Here is a 24044-nt window from a genome sequence, read left to right on the forward strand (position 1 = left end):
CGTATGTCATCTATCTGCTTCCGTCTGAACTCTCGTCTCTGACTGTGCACTGAAACGAAATCTCCTGGCGTTTAAAAGTATGTGCCGGACCGAGACTCGTACTCGCCGGCAAGTGCCTCACCAGATGAGTTACCCAACCGCGATTCTCGACGCGATGGTATATGAGTTACTGGAGGAAGTAAAGCTCTAACGACGACTCGTGAACCGTTCTTGGGTAGCTCCGTAGGTAAAACACTTGCCCCCGAAAGACAAAGGCCACGAGTTCGAGTCTCGGTCCGGCCCTAGGTTTTAATGTGACGGGAACTCTCAAGATCTGATCTTGTTTATAAACGTCATATATGGTGGTTAAACCTGTTGATATTGAGTAAGAAAAACCTTCTGTTTAACTTTAGAGAGGAGCTGAAGAATTTCCTAAACAGTTCAGTTTGCTTTTGAAGTTACTTTCATTTCCCATTAAATGCTTCACGTAACTTGGCAGCCGGTCAAATATTTTTTATGGCTGAATGCGTCACTCGTCTCTGTGTCACACTAAGGACCGGTGATGGTTACTTCTTCTTCTGGTATCGGATCTATGATTGTTACTGTAGCTTTCAAACTAATAGATCGCTGATAACAAAAATCGTAAAGTAGTAAATATACTGTGAGACAGATGGTCAGTATGCACAACTGTTTAAAGGGCTTGTGTGCAACAAATACCTTCCTTCTTGACCAACAGTTGTTATAGAATATGGTGCCATAAAACATTACTGAATGGGGACAGAAAATGAAAGTCAGTATTTTGACACTTATCTCCAAAATCTGCTGTAATCCGTAATTCGAAAGTTGCAGAACTAAGTCATTTAAGATATGTGGCATGTGACTTCCAGTTCAAAGCCTTACCAATAAAAGCACCTAAGAATTTAGAAAATTCTATTTCAATTGCTTATTTTCCCTCGTACATGATTTGTAACGTTACTCGCATGCCTTGAGAAATACAGATTTGCACTATCGTGTTTCAGTTAAGTAAAATGACGACTGATTGTCAAGGAGTTGTGGGTTAAGACTTGTACGTGTTAATGACGCATTGTGAGACAGTGCAGAAGACTGAATAAAATGTGAAAGATTCACTTAGCAGTGTGTATAAGTTTAGTCGGAAAGCTGGATTCCTTTATCGAAGCAGGAATGAACAAATAGACAACTGTACCAAGAACTAGAATGACCACTGGTGGACAGTCAATACGATATACGGGAACAATGTTCGTTTATTATAATGTCGATTTTAATATAGAGATAATGTAAGTTTTTCTCTTACTTCATTTCAGACTGCGAGAAAATCCTCTCCAAAAAAAGCCACAGTGGATTACTGTGAGGTTTGCGATATAATTTTCTTTTATTCGACATAATAACATGAGATGGTGGTTAGACGGTTCATTTGCAGAGAATAGTTACTTTTTAAATTGTGACGTTCTTTCTATTTCCAACTTTGGACTTTTCTCCATTATGCTAATGCTGTTCACCCTTTTCCACTGCAACAACAGTAAGAAAGATGTCTGAACTGGTACTTCCAACACAATAGGCTGTCTTCTTGCTACATACTTACCAATGTTTTTATTCTTTCTGTGAAATCAGACAAACAACCAAATTATATCTGCCGGCATATTCGGCACGAGAGATCCCACGTTACAATTACAATATAATACAAAAATTTTCGTTATTTCCGTTGTCCTATTGCATCCAGAATGCAGTTTTTTCGCTGGGATATTTCATGTGTGATATTGTGATATGTGGTTCCATACTGATACGACTGGTTGCTTATGCAGCTGCGCAGGTCTATAGATTATTAAATACTGGTATAAACTAGCCGTCAAAAAAACAGATCTGCAACTAAGAGGGTGAACTTTAAACCAAACAAATCTCATTGCAAGAACCAGAAATCTTATGAACCTAGATTCATCTCAGAAACGTTTCAAAATTGTAATCAGCAAGAAATAAAACTGGTACTCTGGCACTACATCCGAAAACAGGACTTCATCAAGTTGGTCTTCTCTTATCTGCCTTATATTTTTGTGATTCTGCAAATATTTTGTTATGTAACGACAAATGAAAGTTTCGCCTGACCGCTTTACCGAAAAATAGGAGAAAACATACAGTTTGGATGGCATTTGGAATTTTATCAGACAGCGTAAGTGAACTGGCTGGGGAGCAGCAGGAATACAGTAATCAGACAGAAACAGTAATTTCGATTAAACTTTATTTTTGGAAGAACGTGCAGTTAATACGAAGTTGTGGAGGCTAAGTGACGCACAGAAACTCCGAATGTTAGCATCGATGCTTGAGGCTGAGTCTTGCAGTAATCGCAGTGTGTGAAGCCATCTTTATTACGGAAGTGGTGGAGCTGGAATCTCTATGATCGGCTGATCATTTCGCTGGGAACATTTTGGGCATTCTTTGTCGTAGTATACCTGCAAAAATGAAGAGACTGTTTTTACTTACCCCCACTAAAAACCAAATGAAAATATATAAAATGTTGTAAAAAGTGACTCATAGCATTTAAAATGTGAGTATATTTTTCCTATATCTCAAATAGAAAAGCTGGTGTCATAACTAGACGAAATTTGCCTTATAAGTATACAGAAATGAATGTATCATTTGTGGGACCAAAACATATAATGTTCACTGAAATTAAGGGTCTCTGAAGTATTGATATTGCTGTTGTAGTAGTTGTTGTTGTGCTCTTCAATACAAGAACTGATTTGATGCAGCTCTCTACACAAGTCTGTCCTGTGCAAACCTCTTCATCTCTGAAAACCCACTGCAGCCTACATCCAACTGATCCTGTCAACCAGCCCCTTCTTTTATTCAATTGTAAGACAAATTGCTTTTTTTTTTCTCTATTCGATTCAGGACCTCCTAGTACGTGATACCGTCTGCCCATCCAATATTCAGCAGTCTTCTGTAACGCTATAGTTTAAAACCTTCCATTCTCTTCTTGTCTAAACTGATTACTATTCACGTTTCACTTCCGTACAAGGCTACACTACAGACAAATGCACTCAACTACTTCACTGGAGTAGCGTATTTTGTTTGGGGGCCGCGGATAAAATTCAGAAAATAATATTAAGTAAGTGAATGTCATCTCATATAACTTACGATCGCAGGCAAAGTATTGATTAAAATGTTTGATTATTTCAAATTGTAAGTCTCACATCGCAGCATGACGACGAGGTGGTTATCTTTTCGTTATTCGTCATCTTTATTACTATACTTGAAAACTGAGTAACTCACTGCCCGTTGTTCGAATAATTTTCAGTGATTTAAGAATCTGAATTATGACAGCTAATCTAAGGGAAGCAGAAATTGGCAGTCTGAAATTGGCGTCATGTTTCTAGGTAGAAGAGTCAGTGTGTTCCAAGGCTGCATGCTGCGTCCACTGGCCTTACGGTCACGGAGGTGATTTTATGGTAACACTTAAAGTGGAATAAATGTAAGTCTCACTCACGCCATTTCATTAGTGAGCAGAGCGCCAACAGGCCTTTACCACCGAACTCCTCGCTCGGCCCAGGACCTTACAACTCCTAAAGAGTATCTGATGACTGCTAAGCAACTCACTCCATTTCGAGGGCGTTGCTCATTTAGGCAGTATTTGCCTGAAAATACAAAGAAAGTTGGAACTAAAGGTGGTTGCGGTAGTAGAAACGGAAATTTCTTGCCGTGCACATTTCAGGTAAAGGTATATGCCTTTCAAATGTTCTTAAACATCTTGTTACCCACATACAAGACTCAGGAAGAAATACAACCATTGTTAGCTGACATACTGGTGTCCAGCATGCCACGACCTTGATCAACTTCAAACTGACTAAAGGGAGACTGAACAAGAATAAACGCGAAATTCCTGCTGAGCTCCTGCCCAATAAATACAAAGACGTTGAATTCAAGTTTGCTTTGTTTTACAAGACAATGTGTATCTGCTTTTGTTCCCATGAAGTCTCACTGTTTAGTTCTAATATAAGCAATGTTGACATATGTGAAGATACAGGTGTCTCCATAAAAATGTGACTCTACAACTGCATTAAGGGAATGCTGGACGTGTGCGAACATTTGTGCGACGCGCATAACAAGTACATGGCCCCTCGCTATGTTCTAATTTTTTAACGTCTGCTCATTAAAGTCTTATCTCCTTTACGAAATGGTCCCAATAAAAAGTAAAATAAAACGATATTTCTTAAGGAGCTTAATACTAATATATAATGGAAAAATTCTCAGGAAATTAGCAATAGCTAAATAGCCCATATTATTAGAGAGAATGAAGTTGTGTCTGATGGATACAGAAACAAAGGCACCAAATCAGCAATAGCATGAGGAGCATCAAAAACACGAGGAGATACGACACACTGCCCTTGCGCAAACATTAACATTGTGTGCTACTTGTAGGGGAAGTGTGTGCAAAACGCTTCCAAAAAATGTTAATCAAACTGAGGTATTTTGATGCTACAAAACTTTTATGCTATAATTCATAAGCACTGTTTACGTACGGTACTAGTATTTCCTATATTTTGCACGTTGTTGTTGTTGCGGTCTTCAGTCCTGAGACTGGTTTGATGCAGCTCCCCATGCTACTCTATCCTCTGCAAGCTGCTCCATCTCCCAGTACTTACTGCAACCTACATCCTTCTGAATCTGCTTAGTGTATTCATCTCTTGGTCTCCTTCTACGATTTTTACACTCCACAACTGCTAAATTTGTGATCCCTTGATGCCTCAGAACATGTCCTACCAACCGATCCCTTCTTCTTGTCAAGTTGTGCCACAAACTCCTCTTCTCCCCAATTCTATTCAATACCTCCTCATTAGTTATGTGATCTACACATCTAGTCTTCAGCATTCTTCTGTAGCACCACATTTCGAAAGATTCTATTCTCATCAGGTCTAAACTATTTATCGTTCATGTTTCACTTCCGTACATGGCTACACTCCATAAGAGATACTTTCAGAAACAACTTCCTGACACTTAAATCTATACTCGATGTTAACAAATTTCTCTCCTTCAGAAACGCTTTCCTTGCCACTGCCCAGTCTACATTTTATATCCTCTCTACTTCGACCATCATCAGTTATTTTGCTCCCCAAATAGCAAAACTCCTTTACTACTTTAAGTGTCTCATTTGCTAATCTAATTCCCTCAGCATCACCCGACTTAATTGCATTACATTCCATTATCCTCGTTTTGCTTTTGTTGATGTTCATCTTATATCATCCTTTCAAGACACTGTCCATTCCGTTCAACTGCTCTTCCAAGTCCTTTGCTGTCTCTGACAGAATTACAATGTCATCGGTGAATCTGAAAGTTTTTATTTCTTCTCCATGGATTTTAATACCTACTCCGAATTTTTCTTTTGTTTCCTTTACTGCTTGCTCAATATACAGATTGAATAAGATCGGGGAGGGGCTACAACCTTGTCTCACTCCCTTCCAAAACACTGCTTCCCTTTCATACCCCTCGACTCTTATAACTGCCATCTGGTTTCTGTACAAATTGTAAATAGCCTCTCGATCCCTGTATTTTACCCCTGCCACCTTTAGAATTTGAAAGACATTATTCCAGTCAACATTGTCAAAAGCTTTCTCTAAGTCTACAAATGCTAGAAACGTAGGTATGCCTTTTCCTTAATCTTTCTTCTAAGATAAGTCGTAGAGACAGTATTGCCTCACGTGTTCCAATATTTCTACGGAATCCGAAATGATCTTCCCCGAGGTCGTCTTCTACCAGTTTTTCCATTCGTCTGTAAAGAATTCGCGTTAGTATTTTGCAGTTGTGACTTATTATAATTCGGTAATTTTCACATCTGTCAACACCTGCTTTCTTTTGCATTGGAATTATTATATTCTTCTTGAAGTCTGAGGGTATTTCGCCTGTCTCATTTTGCACGTAACGTGTCAATGAGTTCCAATAAGCAAATGATGCCTGTGCTTAAAGAATTCAGTTTTTTTAATTATTCCTTTTTATCAACTAACAATTGTTCTTATCGACTAAAAAATTAAGTAAAATTTATAAATTTTTTCATAAATATAATCTAAAATTATACATAAACATAAAACATCTCACAAGTGGAGCACAGTTGTCAAAAAAGCGAGGGGCAAAGTTGTAAAAGACCAGTCACTGGTCACCTCAGTGCTGAATGTTGTTAAAGCTTCTACACCCTTCATCCCTTCAGTATCAAGTTTTCAAAAAGCATCAGACCAAAACGACATGCGAAAGGTATAAAATTACCTCAATTATGGAGTGAATACATACATAACGTAAAAACAGCCATACGTATGGAAATTGAAGAACCAGAGAGAGAGGACGTACGCGAAGAAACTGAAAATCTCAAAGGAATTATCTTGATACCAAAGTACTTATTTCTGCAAAGGATACGTATGACAAGGTGGGTAATACTGTGGCAAAAAGAGGAACTATCAACAAGAAAAAGAAAAACTGTGCCTGGAGAGAATGCTGCAGGGCCTTTGCAACAGGAACGGATAAGGTCAACGTCAGAGTGCATCGACAGGTTTCTGCGAGAAACCGGTGCACGTTGAAAAATCGTGAAATGTATATCAGAACGCTCTGCTCTTTTAGAGCACAGCTATCTGATAAAATCTGTGAAGCGGAAACTTCCAACTACTGGACAAACGTATAGTTTACAATTATAATGAGATTTCTGTAGATGGTATCTTCGCAGAAATTCCACGCCTAACAAGGTATCTTGCTAGCTACCAAAGTTCTAAGAAACAGAGCCTGTTGGTTGGAAACATTTAAGGGTATTACTGTTCGTAACTGAATATTTTTCCGAATTTCATTTTGACATAGAGATTTCTCGGAAGGATCATGAGAGATGAGTTTTTCAAAACTCGAACTAATTAAGAATCACCTTAGGTCTAGTACGAGTCAAGCTCTGCTCTCTAGTTTGTTAGTTTTGACAATCGAAAGAAATACAGCTACAGTTGACGATTTTGACCCACTGTTTCAAAGTTTGCTTCAAAGTTAGAAGGGAGATTCATATTTTGGATTTGTAGCTCTTGTATTTCTTTCCGTGTCTGCAGTTAAATTACTGGATAAAGGTTCCGCCTTTTATGCAAAAAAAAGTTATTGTTTCGTTACCCTAAGATATTTCGGCACCTCTATGCCATCATCATGGGTTTTGTTTGTTGAAAACTGTAAAAAGTGAATATATTTTAGGCTGCAACTGATCTAACAAAGTGAGGTCTAAAGAAGGTTTTTGTTCTTTTTTCTTGTTATCCTGATTCACATTATATGGTTTTGCAGGACCATCTGCATGGTGTCCTGCATTGATACCTCGTCACCTGCAAACCAAGCGATGCAAACGTGGATTTCATTGGTAAGTTAAGACATTCCTTCTTTTTTTAAGAAACATGATTTTGGAATGGCAAAATGTTTTGCGTACATATTCGTTATTCCTCACGTCTTGTTGTGCCTGATACTGCTTCCACCGCGTTCTGAGGGCACTGCACATACATATTAATGTACTTTGCGTAATTTCGGTTTTACAAATGCCTTTTCACTTCACAAAACACGGTAAGCACTATGTTTTTGTGTTTTCTAACTCCGTCGGCGTTCATTTGCTCCCAAGAGAGTTTGGCGCCGAATTTGAATTTTGTTTAGTTTGTCTCTTTTCTCTCTTTCTGTGTGTGTGTGTGTGTGTGTGTGTGTGTGTGTGTGTGTGTGTGTGTGTGAGTGTGTGTGTGTGTGCGTGTCTGTGCGTGTCTGTGCGTATGTATGTTTTAATTTCCTTCAGCTGTTGCTGTTTTATTTTCTGTAAAGTTCCTTCAATGTGTTAAATAATGTGCCTTTACAGAATGTAGTGTTTTCATTTTAAGCTTGTTTGCCTTCTGTATGTGGAAGCTCTTTTCTACTGTCAGTTTGTTCAAATGGTTCAAATGGCTCTGAGCACTATGGGACTCAACTGCTGTGGTCATAAGTCCCCTAGAACTTAGAACTACTTAAACCTAACTAACCTAAGGACATCACACACATCCATGCCCGAGGCAGGATTCGAACCTGCGACCGTAGCGGTCGTGCGGTTCCAGACTGAAGCGCCTTTAACCGCGCGGCCACTACGGCCGGCTGTCAGTTTGTGGTATAGACTGTGGCCAGATTTTTTTTTTAATCTGTTCCTATTGTAGTCGGGTTTTGGTAACGGGCTATTAGGCGGTGAGGGAATCAGCTATAGATGCAGTTACTTTTTATGGCTGTGAGGTGTTCTGAGTATCTTGTTTAAAAGTTCCTGCATGTTTGTCCTATGTATACTTACTGGCAAGCGTTGCGTATGAGTTCTTATATTCCTGATCCGTTGAATTTGTCTGTGGGTGTCTGCTGTGTTCTGAATTTTTTCTAAGTTGTGTTGACTGTCCTGTAGCCTATCTGAAATCTACGTTTCTTCAATATGTTGCCTATTCTGTGGACAGTTCTGTTATTGTAGATGAGAATGTGCCATTTAGTTTTGTGTGTGTGTTGTTGCACTCTTGTATATTGCATGTGGTCATTGTCTGTATGTTGTGTTGATATGGGCTGTGTAAGATTTTGTGTCTGTGTCGCGCGTTCATTCCTTTACTGTTTACAAATTTGTAGGTTTAATTTCTCTATGATATGGGACTTGTAACCAACCATTTTCCTCTGCTACACACCAAGCATCATATCATTTGATGCCACATCAATGTAACTTGTATTCCAATAAATGAAACACTCAACCTCACCATACAAAGACTCAAACAACAAGGAAACCCACCAGTCTGACACATCAATGAAACAGCAACCACATTTACGACTGTAACAGCACAAAATTACCTTAGGTTCAACAAAGAATTTTATTCACAACATAAAGGCCTGCCAATGGGATCACCAATTAGTGACCTGCTGGCCAACATATTCATGAACAATTTACAGAACAGGATCTCAAGACACATAATAAGATCAAAAACGTCCAAAGTATATACTGGTACCGTCACATCCATGACATAATGTACCTGACTAATGAGCCATACACACATATAGAACAGCTACACAATGAAATAAGCAACTTCCACCCAGAAGTTCACTTAACGTTAGAAAAAGAAATAGTCAACGCACTAAATTTTATATTTATCCCCACACGAATAACGAACAACATCCATGACTTCACATTATTCAGGAAATCGATAACCATAAGCATCACCATTCACAATCTGTCGAACCACCAAGTGGCACACGAGCAAGAAGCTTCACATTCATGCTCCGCAGATTGAACAGAACACCATTTATTGGAATACAAGCTACAATCATGTGGCATCAAATGATATGATGCTTGGTGTATAGCAGAGGAAATTGGTTACCAGCCCCATGCGATAGAGAAATTAAATCAACATATTTGTAAACAGAAAAGGAAGACACAACCTTCCACAACCCATATCAACACAACATACAAACATTGATCACAAGCAAGATACAAGAGTGTAACAACACACACACAAAATAAAATGGCACATTCTCACCTACAATAACAGAACTGTCCATAGAATTGACAACATACTGAAGAAACACGAACTTCAGATAGAATACAGGACAGGCAACACAACACAGAAAAAACTCAGAACACGGAAGACACACGCAGATAAATTCAACAGATCAGGAAATATTAACTCACACGCAACACCTGCCAATTAGATAGAAAAAACATGCAAAACTTTTAAACAAGACACTCAGAACAGTTCAGAGCCCTAAAAAGTAACAGCACCTAGAGCACATTTGCTGACCACCTAACAGTCCGTAACCAACACCTAATTACAATAGAAACAGATTTAAAAATACTTACATCAGGCCACAGTATACACCACAAACTGATAGTAGAAAAGAAATTTCATATATAAGAGGCAACAGCAGAAGGTAAACAAGTTTTAAATGAAAACACTACACTCTGTAAAGGCACATTATTTAACACATTGAAGGAACTTTACAGAAAAGGCAACACAAACAGCTAAAGGAGTTTACACACATACATGCAGGCACGTGCGCGCGCGCGAACACACACACACACACACACACACACACACACACACAAACAGAAAGATAGAGAAAAAGTAAACAAAAATCAAATTCGCTGCCAAACTCTCTCGGGAGCAAACGAACGCCGACGGAGATAGGAAACACAACAACATGGTGCTTACAGCGTTTTGTGAAGTGAAAAGGCATTTGTAGAACAGAAATTACTCAGCGTACATTAATATGTATGTGCAGTGCCCTCAGAACGTGGAAGAAGAAGGGTCAGGCACTAACGAAAAATACGAAGAACGAAACTTGTCTAGTTTGAAGGGGGAAACAACATGGCGCTATGGTTGGCCCGCTAGATAGCGCTGCCATAGGTTAAACGGATATCAACTGGCTTTTTAAATAGGAACCCCCATTTTTTGTTACATATTCGTGTAGTACGTAAAGAAATATGAATGTTAGTTGGACCACTTTTTTTGCTTTGTGATAGATGACACTGTAATAGTCATAAAACATATGGCTCACAATTTTAGACGAACAGTTGGTAACAGGTAGGTTTTTAAAATTAAAATACAGAACGTAGGTGCGTTTGGACATTTTATTTCGGTTGTTCCAATGTGATACATGTACCTTTGTGAACTTATCATTTCTGAGAACGCATACTGTTATAGCGTGATTGTTGTTGTGGTCTTCAGTCCTGAGACTGGTTTGATGCAGCTCTCCATGCTACTCTATCCTGCGCAAGCTTCTTCATCTCCCAATACCTACTGCAACCTACATCCTTCTGAATCTGCTTAGTGTATTTATCTCTTGGTCTCCCTCTACGATTTTTACGCTCCACGCTGCCCTCCAGTGCTAAATTTGTGATTCCTTGATGCCTCAAAACGTGTCCTACCAACCGATCCCTTCTTCTAGTCAAGTTGTGCCACAACCTTCTCCTCTCCCCAATCCTATTCAGTACCTCCTCATTAGTTAGGTGATCTACCCACCTTATCTTCAGTATTCTTCTGTAGCACCACATTGCGAAAGCTTCTATTCTCTTCTTGTCCAAACTAGTTATCGTCCATGTTTCACTTCCATACATGGCTACACTCCATACAAATACTTTCAGAAACGATTTCCTTACACTTAAATCTATACTCGATGTTAACAAATTTCTCTTCTTCAGGAACGATTTCCTTGCCATTGCCAGTCTACATTTTATATCCTCTCTAACCCGACCACCATCAGGTATTTTACTCCCTAAATAGCAAAACTCCTTTACTACTTTAAGTGTCTCATTTCCTAATTTAATTCCCTCAGCATCACCCGATTTAATTTGACTACATTCCATTATCCTCGTTTTGCTTTTGTTGATGTTCATCTTATATCCTCCTTTCAAGACACTGTCCATTCCGTTCAACACCTCTTCCAAGTCCTTTGCTGCCTCTGACCGAATTACAATGTCATCGGCGAACCTCAAAGTTTTTACTTCTTCTCCATGGATTTTAATACCTACTCCGAATCTTTCTTTTGTTTCCTTTACTGCTTGCTCAATATACAGATTGAATAACATCGGGGAGAGGCTACAACCTTGTCGCACTCCCTTCCCAACCACTGCTTCCCTTTCATGCCCCTCGACTCTTGTAACTGTCATCTGGTTTCTGTACAAATTGTAAATAGCCTTTCGCTCCCTGTATTTTACCCCTTCCACCTTCAGAACTTGAAAGAGAGTATTCCAGTTAACATTGTCAAAAGCTTTCTCTAAGTCTACAAATGCTAGAAACGTAGGTTTGCCATTTCTTAATCTTTCTTCTAAGATAAGTCGTAAGGTTAGTATTGCCTCACGTGTTCCAACATTTCTAGGGAATCCAAACTGACCTTCCCGGAGGTCCGCTTCTACCAGTTTTTCCATTCGTCTGTAAAGAATTCGCGTTAGTATTTTGCAGCTGTGACTTATTAAACTGATAGTTCGGTAATTTTCACATCTGTCAACACCTTCTTTCTTTGGGATTGGAATTATTATATTCTTCTTGAAGTCTGAGGGTATTTCGCCTGTCTAATACATCTTCCTCACCAGATGGTAGAGTTTTGTCATGACTGGCTCTCCCAAGGCCATCAGTAGTTCTAATGGAATGTTGTCTACTCCCGGGGCCTTGTTTCGACTCAGGTCTTTCAGTGCTCTGTCAAACTCTTCACGCAGTATCTTATCTCCCATTTCGTCTTCATCTACATCCTCTTTCATTTCCATAATATTGTCCTCAAGTACATCGCCCTTGTATAAACCCTCTATATACTCCTTCCACCTTTCTGCCTTCCCTTCTTTGCTTAGAACTGGGTTGCCATCTGAGCTCTTTATATTCATACAAGCGGTTCTCTTCTCTCCAAAGTTCTCTTTAATTTTCCTGTAGGCAGTATCTATCTTACCCCTAGTGAGACAAGCCTCTACATCCTTACATTTGTCCTCTAGCCATCCCTGCTTAGCCATTTTGCACTTCCTGTCGATCTCATTTTTGAGACGTTTGTATTCCTTTTTGCCTGCTTCATTTACTGCATTTTTATATTTTCTCCTTTCATCAATTAAATTCAATATTTCTTCTGTTACCCAAGGATTTCTATTAGCCCTCGTCTTTTTACCTACTTGATTGTCTGCTGCCTTCACTACTTCATCCCTCAGAGCTACCCATTCTTCTTCTACTGTATTTCTTTCCCCCATTCCTGTCAATTGTTCCCTTATGCTCTCCCTGAAACTCTCTACAACCTCTGGTTCTTTCAGTTTATCCAGGTCCCATCTCCTTAAATTCCCACCTTTTTGCAGTTTCTTCAGTTTCAATCTGCAGTTCATAACCAATAGATTGTGGTCAGAATCCACATTTGCCCCTGGAAATGTCTTACAATTTAAAACCTAGTTCCTAAATCTCTGTCTTACCATTATATAATCTGATACCTTTTAGTATCTCCAGGGTTCTTCCAGGTATACAACCTTCTTTTATGATTCTTGAACCAAGTGTTAGCTATGATTAGGTTATGCTCTGTGCAAAATTCTACCTCTTTCATTTCTTCCCCCCAATCCATATTCACCTACTAAGTTTCCTTCTCTCCCTTTTCCTACTGACGAATTCCAGTCACCCATGACTATTAAATTTTCGTCTCCCTTCACTACCTGAATAATTTCTTTTATCTCCTCATACATTTCATCTTTTTCTTCATCATCTGCAGAGCTAGTTGGCATATAAACTTGTACTACTGTAGTAGGCGTGGGCTTTGTGTCTATCTTGGCCACAATAATGCGTTCACTATGCTGTTTGTAGTAGCTAACCCGCACTCCTATTTTTTTTATTCATTATTAAACATACTCCTGCATTACCCCTATTTGATTTTGTATTTATAACCCTGTAATCACCAGACCAAAAGTCTTGTTCCTCCTGCCACTATATCTAACTTTAACCTATCCATTTCCCTTTTTAAATTTTCTAACCTACCTGCCCGATTAAGGGATCAGACATTCCACGCTCCGATCCGTAGAACGCCAGTTTTCTTTCTCCTGATAACGACGTCCTCCTGAGTAGTCCCCGCCTGGAGATCCGAATGGGGGACTATTTTACCTCCGGAATATTTTACCCAAGAGGACGCCATCATCATTTAATCATACAGTAAAGCGTGATTACCTGTAAATAATACATTAATGTAATAAATGCTCAAAGTGACGTCCGTCAGCCTTAATGCATTTGGAAATACGTGTAACGACATTCCTCTCAACAGCGAGTAGTTCAAGAAATCCGGGGACGTCAGATCCGGTGAACGTGCGGGCGATGGTATGGTGCTTCGGCGACCCATCCACCTGTCATGAAATATGCTATTCAATACCGCTTCAAGCGCACGGCTATGTGCCGGACATCCATCATGTTGGAAGTACATCGCCATTCTGTCATGCAGTGAAACATCTTGTAGTAACATCGGTAGAACATTACGTAGGAAATCAGCATACATTTCACCATTTAGATTGCGATCGATAAAATGGGAGCCAATTATCCTTCCTACCATAATGTCGCACCATACATTAACCCGCCAAGGTCGCTGGTGTTCCACTTGTCGCGGCCATCGTGGATTTTCCATTGCCCAATAGTGAATATTATTCCGGTTTACGTTACCGTTACACAAGTAAAACAAAAGTAACTGTGATAATGCAGAACTGTCATGATTTTTTGATATAAAAAAAGGGAATTACAAGTATCCTGTCGTCATTACGTATGTAAATAATTTGAATCACACAATTTGATGGGTTCAGTCGTCTCATTAACAACAAAAATAGTGTAGACACACTTATGTACAATATACAGGAAACAGTGATCATCCTGACTATTGAATAAAAATGGGTGTAAAAATCATATTGTCATTACATCTGTAAAAATATAAACGCACCTGAAATACAGTTGTGTTATTCGCTACCGAATACAAGCTCCATGCCCAAGAACAAAGTGGGCATTACTGTTTTCAACAGCAAGAACCGTATCTGAATGTAAAAACCCAGTTTCCAAACAAAATACGCACCACATACCGTCGATATTTCTACATCTACATCCACATGGATACTCTGCAAATCATATTTAAGTGCCTGGCAGTGCTTTTTAATCTCTTCGGAAATATTTGCAAGGTCTCTAATTCATGTATTACTTAACGAATTAACTTCCGGGTTAAAAATCGGGCACTCTTACATTGCACCCACACAGCAACTTAGGTTCACTATACTCTTCTTTGTTAAATGTTTGCTGGTAGTCATGTTTATTTGGAGTACAGATAAACTTGACCCACCATGAGATCAACAGATGTCAGAAGCATGAATAAATGTTACAGTCGCACAGTCGACGATGATTTGCTTTATGGTTCTCACCGCCTCAAATGGATTACTGTATGATCAATTTCAAAACTTAATGTACTATATCTCTTTTATAATCCCACAAAATAGGTTTAACTATCAGTATAACTGTAATATATACGGATGTCTCATCTAATGTTACTATGTAGTGAGTGAATTGGAAATCTATGGAGTGTGCTATTGCCTAGCGGGATTTATGCCACGCGAACGTGGATAAAAGTCTGCTGCAGACTGCTACCCCCTGGTGGCACTGACGTCAACTTGTAGCTGAGTGGTGAGGGCTAGCTGTGCACGCCGTAAACCGTGCACATTGCTTATCAAATCCGCATATACACTGCTGGCCATTAAAATTGCTACACCACGCAAATGATTAGCTTTTCATAGCATTCACACAAAGTTGGCGTCGGTGGCGACACCTACAACATGCTGAAATGAGGAAAGTTTCCAACCGATTTTTGATACACAAATAACAGTTGACCGGCGTTGCCTGGTGAAACGTTGTTGTGATGGCTCTTGTAAGGAGGAGAAATACGTACCATCACGTTTCCGACTTTGATAAAGGTCGGATTGTAGCCTATCGCGATTGCGGTTTATCGTATCGCGACATTGCTGCTCGCGTTGGTCGAGATGCAATGAGTGTTAGCAGAATATGGAATCGGTGAGTTCAGGAGGGTAATACGGAACGCCGTGCTGGATCCCAACTGCCTTGTATCACTAGCAGTCGAGATGACAGGCATCTTATCCGCATGGCTGTAACGGATCGTGCAGCCACGTCTCGATCCCTGAGTCAACAGATGGGGACGTCTGCAAAACAACAACCATCTGCACGAACAGTTCGACGACGTTTGCAGCAGCATGGACTATCAGCTCGGAGACCATGGCTGCGGTTACCCCTGACGCTGCATCATAGACAGGAGCGCCTGCGATGATGTACTCAACGACGAACCTGGGTGCACGAATGGCAAAACGTCATTTTTTTCGGATAAATCCAGGTTCTGTTTACAGCATCATGATGGTCGCATCCGTGTTTGGCGACATCGCGGTGAACGCACATTGGATGGGTCTACGGCTGGTCCCGGCGAAGGTTCAAGTCCTCTCTCGGGCATGGGTGTATGTGAACTTTGAACAGTGGACGTTACATTTCAGATGTGTTACGACCCGTGGCTCTACCCTTCATTCGGTCCCTGCGAAACCCTACATTTCGGCAGGATAATGCACGACCGCATGTTGCAGGTTTTGTACAGGCCTTTCTGGATACAGAAAATGTTCGACTGCTGCTCCGGCCAGCACATTCTCCAGATCTCGCACCAATTGAAAACGTCTGGTCAATGGTGGTCGAGGAACTGGCTCATCACAAAACGCCAGTCACTACTCTTGATGAACTGTGGTATTGTGTTGAAGCTACATGAGCAGCTGTACCTGTATACGCTATCCAAGCTCTGTTTGACTCCATTCCGAGGCGTATTAAGGCCGTTATTACGGCCAGAGGTGGTTGTTCTGGGTACTAATTTCTCAGGATCTATGCACCCAAATTGCGTAAAAATGTAATCACATGTCTGTCCTAGTATAATATATTTGTCCAATGAATACCCGTTTATCATCTGCATTTCTTCTTGGTGTAGAAATTTTAATGGACAGTAGTGTATTTGGCCTGTAAGGCAATTACGTCACGACAGTTGCGCATGCGTATAAACTCCTTTACAATGTGCACAAGGGAAGGTGTGCTCACGACCCTGCTGGCAAGTTTCACCGAGTCTAGAGGAGCTGTAGCGCCGGAGGTTTACGTGCCGTATCTTTCAGATTGCAGTATCTACGTTACTTTTAACAGCATTCAAAGAAAAATAACTAATAAAATCGCAAGGTGTAAGAGTTAGGGTGTTCACGTGCTCTTGTGCTCTTACACAACAGTCGGCACTGCTCGACCACCAGATGGGGTTCTCACAGGTGAGTGCCAGTCGAGTTCCTAGCTGCCTTACAGAAGACCATAGAGAGCAACGAATGACCATCTGTGCGGAATTGCTTGCACGTTTACTAGGCTGATAGTGCAAATTTTTTTATCGGACATCGTTACAGGCGATGAAACCTGGCTTCATCACCTCGAACCAGAATCAATGCGGCCCTTTATGGAGTGGTGCCACTCCACCTCTTCTCGGAAGAAATACTTCAGAGCCACACCCTCAGCCAGCATGTCATGGCGGCGGTGTTGTGGGACTCTGAAGCGGCTATTCTGTTTGAGGGCCTTCCTCATGGTGCAACAATCAAATCCGAAATGTATTGTGCTACCCTCAGGAAACTGAAGAAATCGTTGAGCTCGTTACCGCAAAAATGCAAACCAATTTCTCCTTCCCCATGATAACACAAGGCCTCACACAAGCCTGCAAACCAGAGAGGAGCTCACAAAATTTTGTTGGACAATTCTTCCTCATCCATGCTACAGCCTGGATTCACACCTTCCTACTTCCATCTGTTTGGCCTAATGAAGTATGCTCGCCACAGGGGCAGTAAGTGGATGACGGAGAGGTTATTGAAGCAGCAAAATGTTGGCCCTGACGTCGACCTGTGGAGTGGTACCATGCGGACATGCAGTCCCTCCCAATAATGTGGCATAAGACCAAACATTGAACGGAGACTATGTTAGAAAATTGGGTTTTGTAGCCAAAAGAGTGCCGTCCACGGAGTCACCTCTATACCACTTTCAACAGAAAAGTTTAATGAGAATTTACTTAAAACCATAGCAGTCAATAATGAATATACGCCTAACATAGTGGACGATATCCACAATAAGAAAACTGCAAGAACTACTACGCTCAACACCTCACGCGCTGACGTTAACCCAAAAGAAAAAAAAACGCTTTTCTATTCCTTTCGTAGGACCCACTTCCTATTCAGCGCATGCTTCGCAACAAATACAACTGCAATGTTGCCTTCTCTACTAATAATAATCTGAAGAGAAACTTCATTCATAATCTGAAATCTATTCGTTCCCCTACAGAAAGTTCTGGCGTTTATAAGATCGTCTGCGATACCTGCTCCTCCTATTATATAGGGCAAACTGGACGTGTTTTCAACATCAGACATAAAGAACATCTTTTGAAAATGAACGGAACCAGTCCCCTAAATTCATCCTTTTCCGATCATCTCTTAGTTACTGGACACGTGCCTAAAGCCACTGGCGATAGCAGTATTCTGCATACCGAAAAGAAGGGGCGTAGGTTAGATGTTTTAGAGGAATTGGAGATTTTCAAACATCTATCTCGTTATGATGGCCTCATTCTCAAAGAACAGCTGCAGCTGCGAAATAAAAACTTTTTCGACTGTATAAATCCGTTTGCTTGATCTTTGATTCAGATTTCCTCATGCAGTTTGCCGAAATGTTATTTTCTTGTTACGTTTTTGCCGTTTTCTTGTGTGTCATATCTGACGTTTTTTTTTTACGTTACAAAATGCATCTCTGTTTAAAGCACATAAATATTAACTTCATCTTATTATTATTAGCGCTTACGTTATACCTGAATCTGCTTCATTACAATTCCATGTGTCTAATTTTTAATGCACAGTAGCCTAGTTGTTTCTGCGACTACTAGATGGCGCTTGTAGCAACACCATGTTTACTTGCCCACACTTTCTAACGTTGGCACCTCAGTTTTGTTGCAACCCGTGTTCACTCAGGTACGAGCAGCCCTTATCTTATTTACAACTTTTCAAGACGTCGCCTTTCAGGCTTAGATTTTTTAGAATGTGACTTGTAAGTACTGCATCTCTTTCCAGTCAGTACACACTTTAGTTAATTAATGTCTTATATACTTTATTTATTTTATTTAAATGTCAAGTTCCGTAGGACCAAATTGAGGATCAAATCTCCAAGGTCATGGAACGTGTCAGAACATGAAATTACATCATAAAAGTAATAACAGATAAAAATAAATTATGAACCCGAAAAAAGTGAGTCCATAAGATTAAGTAAATGCAATCAAGAATACAATAAGAACCAGCTTGATTTTTCAAGGAACTCCTCGACAGAATAGAAGGAGTGACCCATGAGGAAACTCTTCAGTTTCGATTTGAAAGCGCATGGATTACTGCTAAGATTTTTGAATTCGAGTGGCAGCTTATTGAAAATGGATGCAGCAGTATACTGCACACCTTTTTGCACAAGAGTTAAGGAAGTCCGATCCAAATGAAGGTTTGATTTCTGCCGAGTATTAACCGAGTGAAAGCTGCTTATTGTTGGAAATAAACTAATATTGGTAACAAGAAACGACAATAAGGAATATACATATTGAGAGGCCAATGTCAAAATACCCAGACTCGTGAAAAGAGGTCGACAAGAGGTTCGTGAACTCACACCACTTATTGCCCGGACCGCCCGTTTCTGAGCCAAAAATATCCTTCTAGAATGGGAAGAGTTACCCCAAAACATAACACCATACGACATAAGTGAATGAAAATAAGCAAAGTAGACTAATTTACGTGTCGAAATATCACTCACTTTCGATACCGTTCGAATAGTGAAAATGGCAGTATTAAGTCTTTGAACAAGATCCTGAACGTGGGCTTTCCACGGCAGCTTACTATCTATCTGAACACCTAGGAATTTGAACTGTTCATTTTCACTAATCATATGCCCGTTCTGTGAGATTAAAACGTCAGGTTTTGTTGAATTGTGTGTTAGGAACCGTAAAAACTGAGTCTTGCTGTGATTTAACGTTAGTTTATTTTCTACAAGCCATGAACTGAGGTCATGTACTGCTCTACTTGAAACCGAGTCAATGTTGTACACAACAAGCTAGTGTCATCAGCAAACAGAAATATTTTAGAGTTACACATAATACTAGAGGGCATATCATTTATATAAATAAGGAACAGGAGCGGCCCCAACACTGATCCCTGGGGCACCTCCCACTTGATAGTACCCCACTCAGATCCCACATCACAGCCGTTATCAACATTGTGAATAATGACCATTTGCTGCCTTTTGCTAAAGTAAGAGGTGAACCAAATGTGAGCTACTTCCCTAATTCCGTAATGGTCCAACTTCTGGAGCAATATTGTGTGATCAACACAGTCAAATGCCTTTGTTAAATCAAAAAATACGCCAAGCGTTCGAAACTTTTTGTTTAGCCCATCCAGTACCTCACAGAGAAAAGAGAATAGAGCATTTTCAGTTGTCAAACGACTTCTAAAGCCGAACTGTACATTTGATAGCAAATCGTGTGATATAAAATGATCACTTAACCTTACATACACAGCCTTTTCGATAACTTTTGCAATCACTGATGGCATAGAAATAGGTCTAAAATTATCTACATTATCCCTTTCTCCCTTTTTATAAAGCGGCTTTACTACTGATTACTTTCATCGCTCAGGAAACTGACCATTCCTAAAGGAAAAATTACAAATATGGCTAAATACAGGGCTAACATGTGCAGCACAGTACTTTAATATTCTACTAGACACTCCATCATAACCATGAGAGTCCTTAGTCTTCAGTGATTTGATTATTGTCTCAATCCCCCTCTTGTCTGTATCACAGAGAAGTATTTCAGACGTCAATCTCGGAAAGGCATTTCCTAAGAAATTTATATGATTTCCTGTAGATACTAAATTTTTATTTAATTCACCAGCAATGCTCAGAAAATGGTTGTTAAATACTGTACATATATCTTATTCATCAGTAACAGAAATATTATTACTGCAGACTGACTTTATATCATCAACCTTGTGCTGCTGACCAGACACTTCCTTCACAACTGACCATATGGCTTTAATTTTATCCTGTGAATTAGCTATTCTATTTGCATACCACATACTTTTTGCCTTGCTGATAACATTTTTAAGCATCTTACAATACTGTTTGTAATGGGCTACTGTAGCTTGATTGTAACTACTTCTAACATTTTGATATAATTCCCGCTTTGTTCTACATGATATCCTTATCCCACTAGTCAGCCAACTGGGTTGTCCATTACTGCTAGTACCCCATTTAGAATGTTCTAATGGAAAGCAACTCTCAAAGAGCATGAGAAATGTGTTATGGAAAGCATTGTATTTATCATCTATATTATCGGCACTATAAACATCTTGCCACTCTTGTTCCTTGACAAGTTTTGACAAACTCTCTATTGCTGTTGGATTAACTTTCCTACGTAGTTTGCAATTAAATACGACATTGGTTAGAGTACAAAAACCTTTTAGTGTTAAAATTTGTGCATCATGGTTTGAAAGGCCATCACCCTTTTACTAACAGAATGCCCATCTTGTAATGAAGAATGAATAAAAATATTGTCTATGACTGTGCTACTGTTCCCCTTCATCCTAGTTGGAAAAAACACAGTTTGCATCAGATCATATGAATTTAGGAGATCTACCAACATCCTTTTTCTTGCACAATCATGCACAAAATTAATATTGAAGTCACCACATATAACTACTTTCCGGTACTTCCTACAAAGTGAATCAAGAACCCTCTCTAGCTTAAGCAAAAATGCTCTGAAGTCGGAGTTAGGGGACCTATAAACAACAGCAATTACAGGGTTATTACAAATGATTGAAGCGATTTCACAGCTTTACAATAACTTTATTATCTGAGATATTTTCACAATGCTTTGCACACACATACAAAAACTCAAAAAGTTTTTTTAGGCATTCACAAATGTTCGATATGTGCCCCTTTAGTGATTCGGCAGACATCAAGCCGATAATCAAGTTCCTCCCACACTCGGCGCAGCATGTCCCCATCAATGAGTTCGAAAGCATCGTTGATGCTAGCTCGCAGTTCTGGCACCTTTATTGGTAGAGGAGGTTTAAACAGTGAATCTTTCACATAACCCCACAGAAAGAAATCGCATGGGGTTAAGTCGGGAGAGCGTGGAGGCCATGACATGAATTGCTGATCATGATCTCCACCGCGACCGATCCATCGGTTTTCCAATCTCCTGTTTAAGAAATGCCGAACATCATGATGGAAGTGCGGTGGAGCACCATCCTGTTGAAAGAATGTCGGCGCTGTCAGTCTCCAGTTGTGGCATGAGCCAATTTTTCAGCATGTCCAGATACACGTGTCCTGTAACGTTTTTTTCGCAGAAGAAAAAGGGGCCGTAAACTTTAAACCGTGAGATTGCACAAAATACGTTAACTTTTGGTGAATTGCGAATTTGCTGCACGAATGCGTGAGGATTCTCTACCACCCAGATTCGCACATTGTGTCTGTTCACTTCATCATTAAGAAAAAATGTTGCTTCATCACTGAGAACAAGTTTCGCACTTAACGCATCCTCTTCCATGAGCTGTTGCAACCGCGCCGAAAATTCAAAGCGTTTGACTTTGTCATCGGGTGTCAGGGCTTGTAGCAATTGTAAACGGTAAGGCTTCTGCTTTAGCCTTTTCCGTAAGATTTTCCAAACCGTCGGTTGTGGTACGTTTAGCTCCCTGCTTGCTTTATTCGTCGACTTCCGCGGGCTACGCGTGAAACTTGCCCGCACGCGTTCAACCGTTTCTTCGCTCACCGCAGGCCGACCCGTTGATTTCCCCTTACAGAGGCATCCAGAAGCTTTAAACTGCGCATACCATCGCCGAATGGAGTTAGCAGTTGGTGGATCTTTGTTGAACTTCGCCCTGATGTGTCGTTGCACTGTTATGACTGACTGATGTGAGTGCATTTCAAGCACGACATACGCTTTCTCGGCTCCTGTCGCCATTTTGTCTCACTGCGCTCTCGAGCACTCTGGAGGCCGAAACCTGAAGTGCGGCTTCAACCCAACAAAACTTTATGAGTTTTTCTACGTATCTGTAGTGTGTCGTGACCATATGTCAATGAATGGAGCTACAGTGAAATTATGAAATCGCTTCAATCATTTGTAATAGCCCTGTAGAAGTTTAGTTTCACTAAATTCAACTAATGCTGCATAACTTTCAAATATCTGTTCAGTGCAGTGTCGTGATACGTCTATGGACTCAAATGAAATAAAGTTTTTTACGTACACAGCCACTCCCCCACCCCGCAAAGAACTCCTTGAGAAACAGCCAGCTAATCTGTAGCCTGGTAAAGGAAGCCTCTGAATTATCAAATTATTTAACTGGTGCTCTGATATACCAATAATTTCAGAGTTAACATCTATTAGTAGTTCACTAACTTTAATACCTCTTATATTTTGATGAAATATGCTAATTCCTTCTCTACTTGGAAACATTACATCCTCTGGAGGTGAGCCATTAGTTAGAGGCACTTCCTTTAAGCAGGTATACCTATCAGCTGACTTCAGTCTAAATAAGGTGCAGCTCTAACACCAACTACTATAGGAATTTTTCCATGAGTGATACCACTACCACCACCACCACCACCACCACCCACTACACCGTCACCTATAAGCTTAGCCAGCCTCCCCTTCCCATACGTATTGAGGTGCAGGCCATGCCTAGTGAAACCCCATCTACTGATAGACCCAACTGGCACCACTGAGATGTGATCCATGCCCTCCGCCATCAGCGCCCTCCCCAGCCCCACATTAACGCGCCTAACAGCCGCATTAAGGTGAGGCCGATCATGACACTGAAACAGTTGCACGAAATGCACATTAGTGCCACCAGTTTGAGTAGCTATCTTAACCAAGTCACCACTGACATCATATTCCCCGTCCCTATCGAGACTGTTCCCTGCTCCACCCACTATCACTACCTGAACCTCTTTCGTAAAACTCTTACATAACTCCCCTATGCTTTCAGTCACCTGAGCCAACCCTGCACTAGGCTTCACAATGCTGGTGACCTGGTACTCACTCCCCAACACTTCCTGCAACTGCTGGCCCACACCTCTACCGTGGGAACTACCTAGCAGCAGAACCTTCTTTCTGCTAGACTTTGCAACTAACCTGGGCCTCCTAATTGCTGAGGACTGCTGCAAGTTACCTACATCTACGGCTACACGAGACTCCTCTCCACTCAACTCTGACAGTTGGTCGTATCTATTGCATGTATGCAAAGTAAAACTGTCTGAGTACCTCCCTTCACCCTCCTCAACCTATCTAGTTCCTCCTTTGCACATTGTAACTGCACCTGGAGGGCACAGATCTTACGCTCCTGCTCCTCTATTAACTTGTTTCTACTACAGAAATATACATTCCCAGGAGAGGATCTCCCTAAAATGACCAATGGCTTCCCCACTGCATTCCCCCCAATGAAAATACTTTGAACAAAT

General features: G+C 40.4%; 1 long non-coding RNA gene across 1 annotated transcript in view; it reads right to left on the reverse strand.

Annotated features, from left to right (window-relative positions):
• Positions 1–2362: 2362 nt before the first annotated feature.
• The window catches only part of LOC126204456 (uncharacterized), a 59022-nt gene continuing 37340 nt past the window's right edge, over positions 2363–24044 (reverse strand). The window contains exon 3 of the long non-coding RNA XR_007540512.1: positions 2363–2441. This is a non-coding gene — a long non-coding RNA (uncharacterized LOC126204456). The remainder of the gene's footprint in view (positions 2442–24044) is intronic.

The sequence above is a fragment of the Schistocerca nitens genome, chromosome 9 (assembly GCF_023898315.1).
Source record: "Schistocerca nitens isolate TAMUIC-IGC-003100 chromosome 9, iqSchNite1.1, whole genome shotgun sequence".
NCBI lineage: Eukaryota > Metazoa > Arthropoda > Insecta > Orthoptera > Acrididae > Schistocerca > Schistocerca nitens.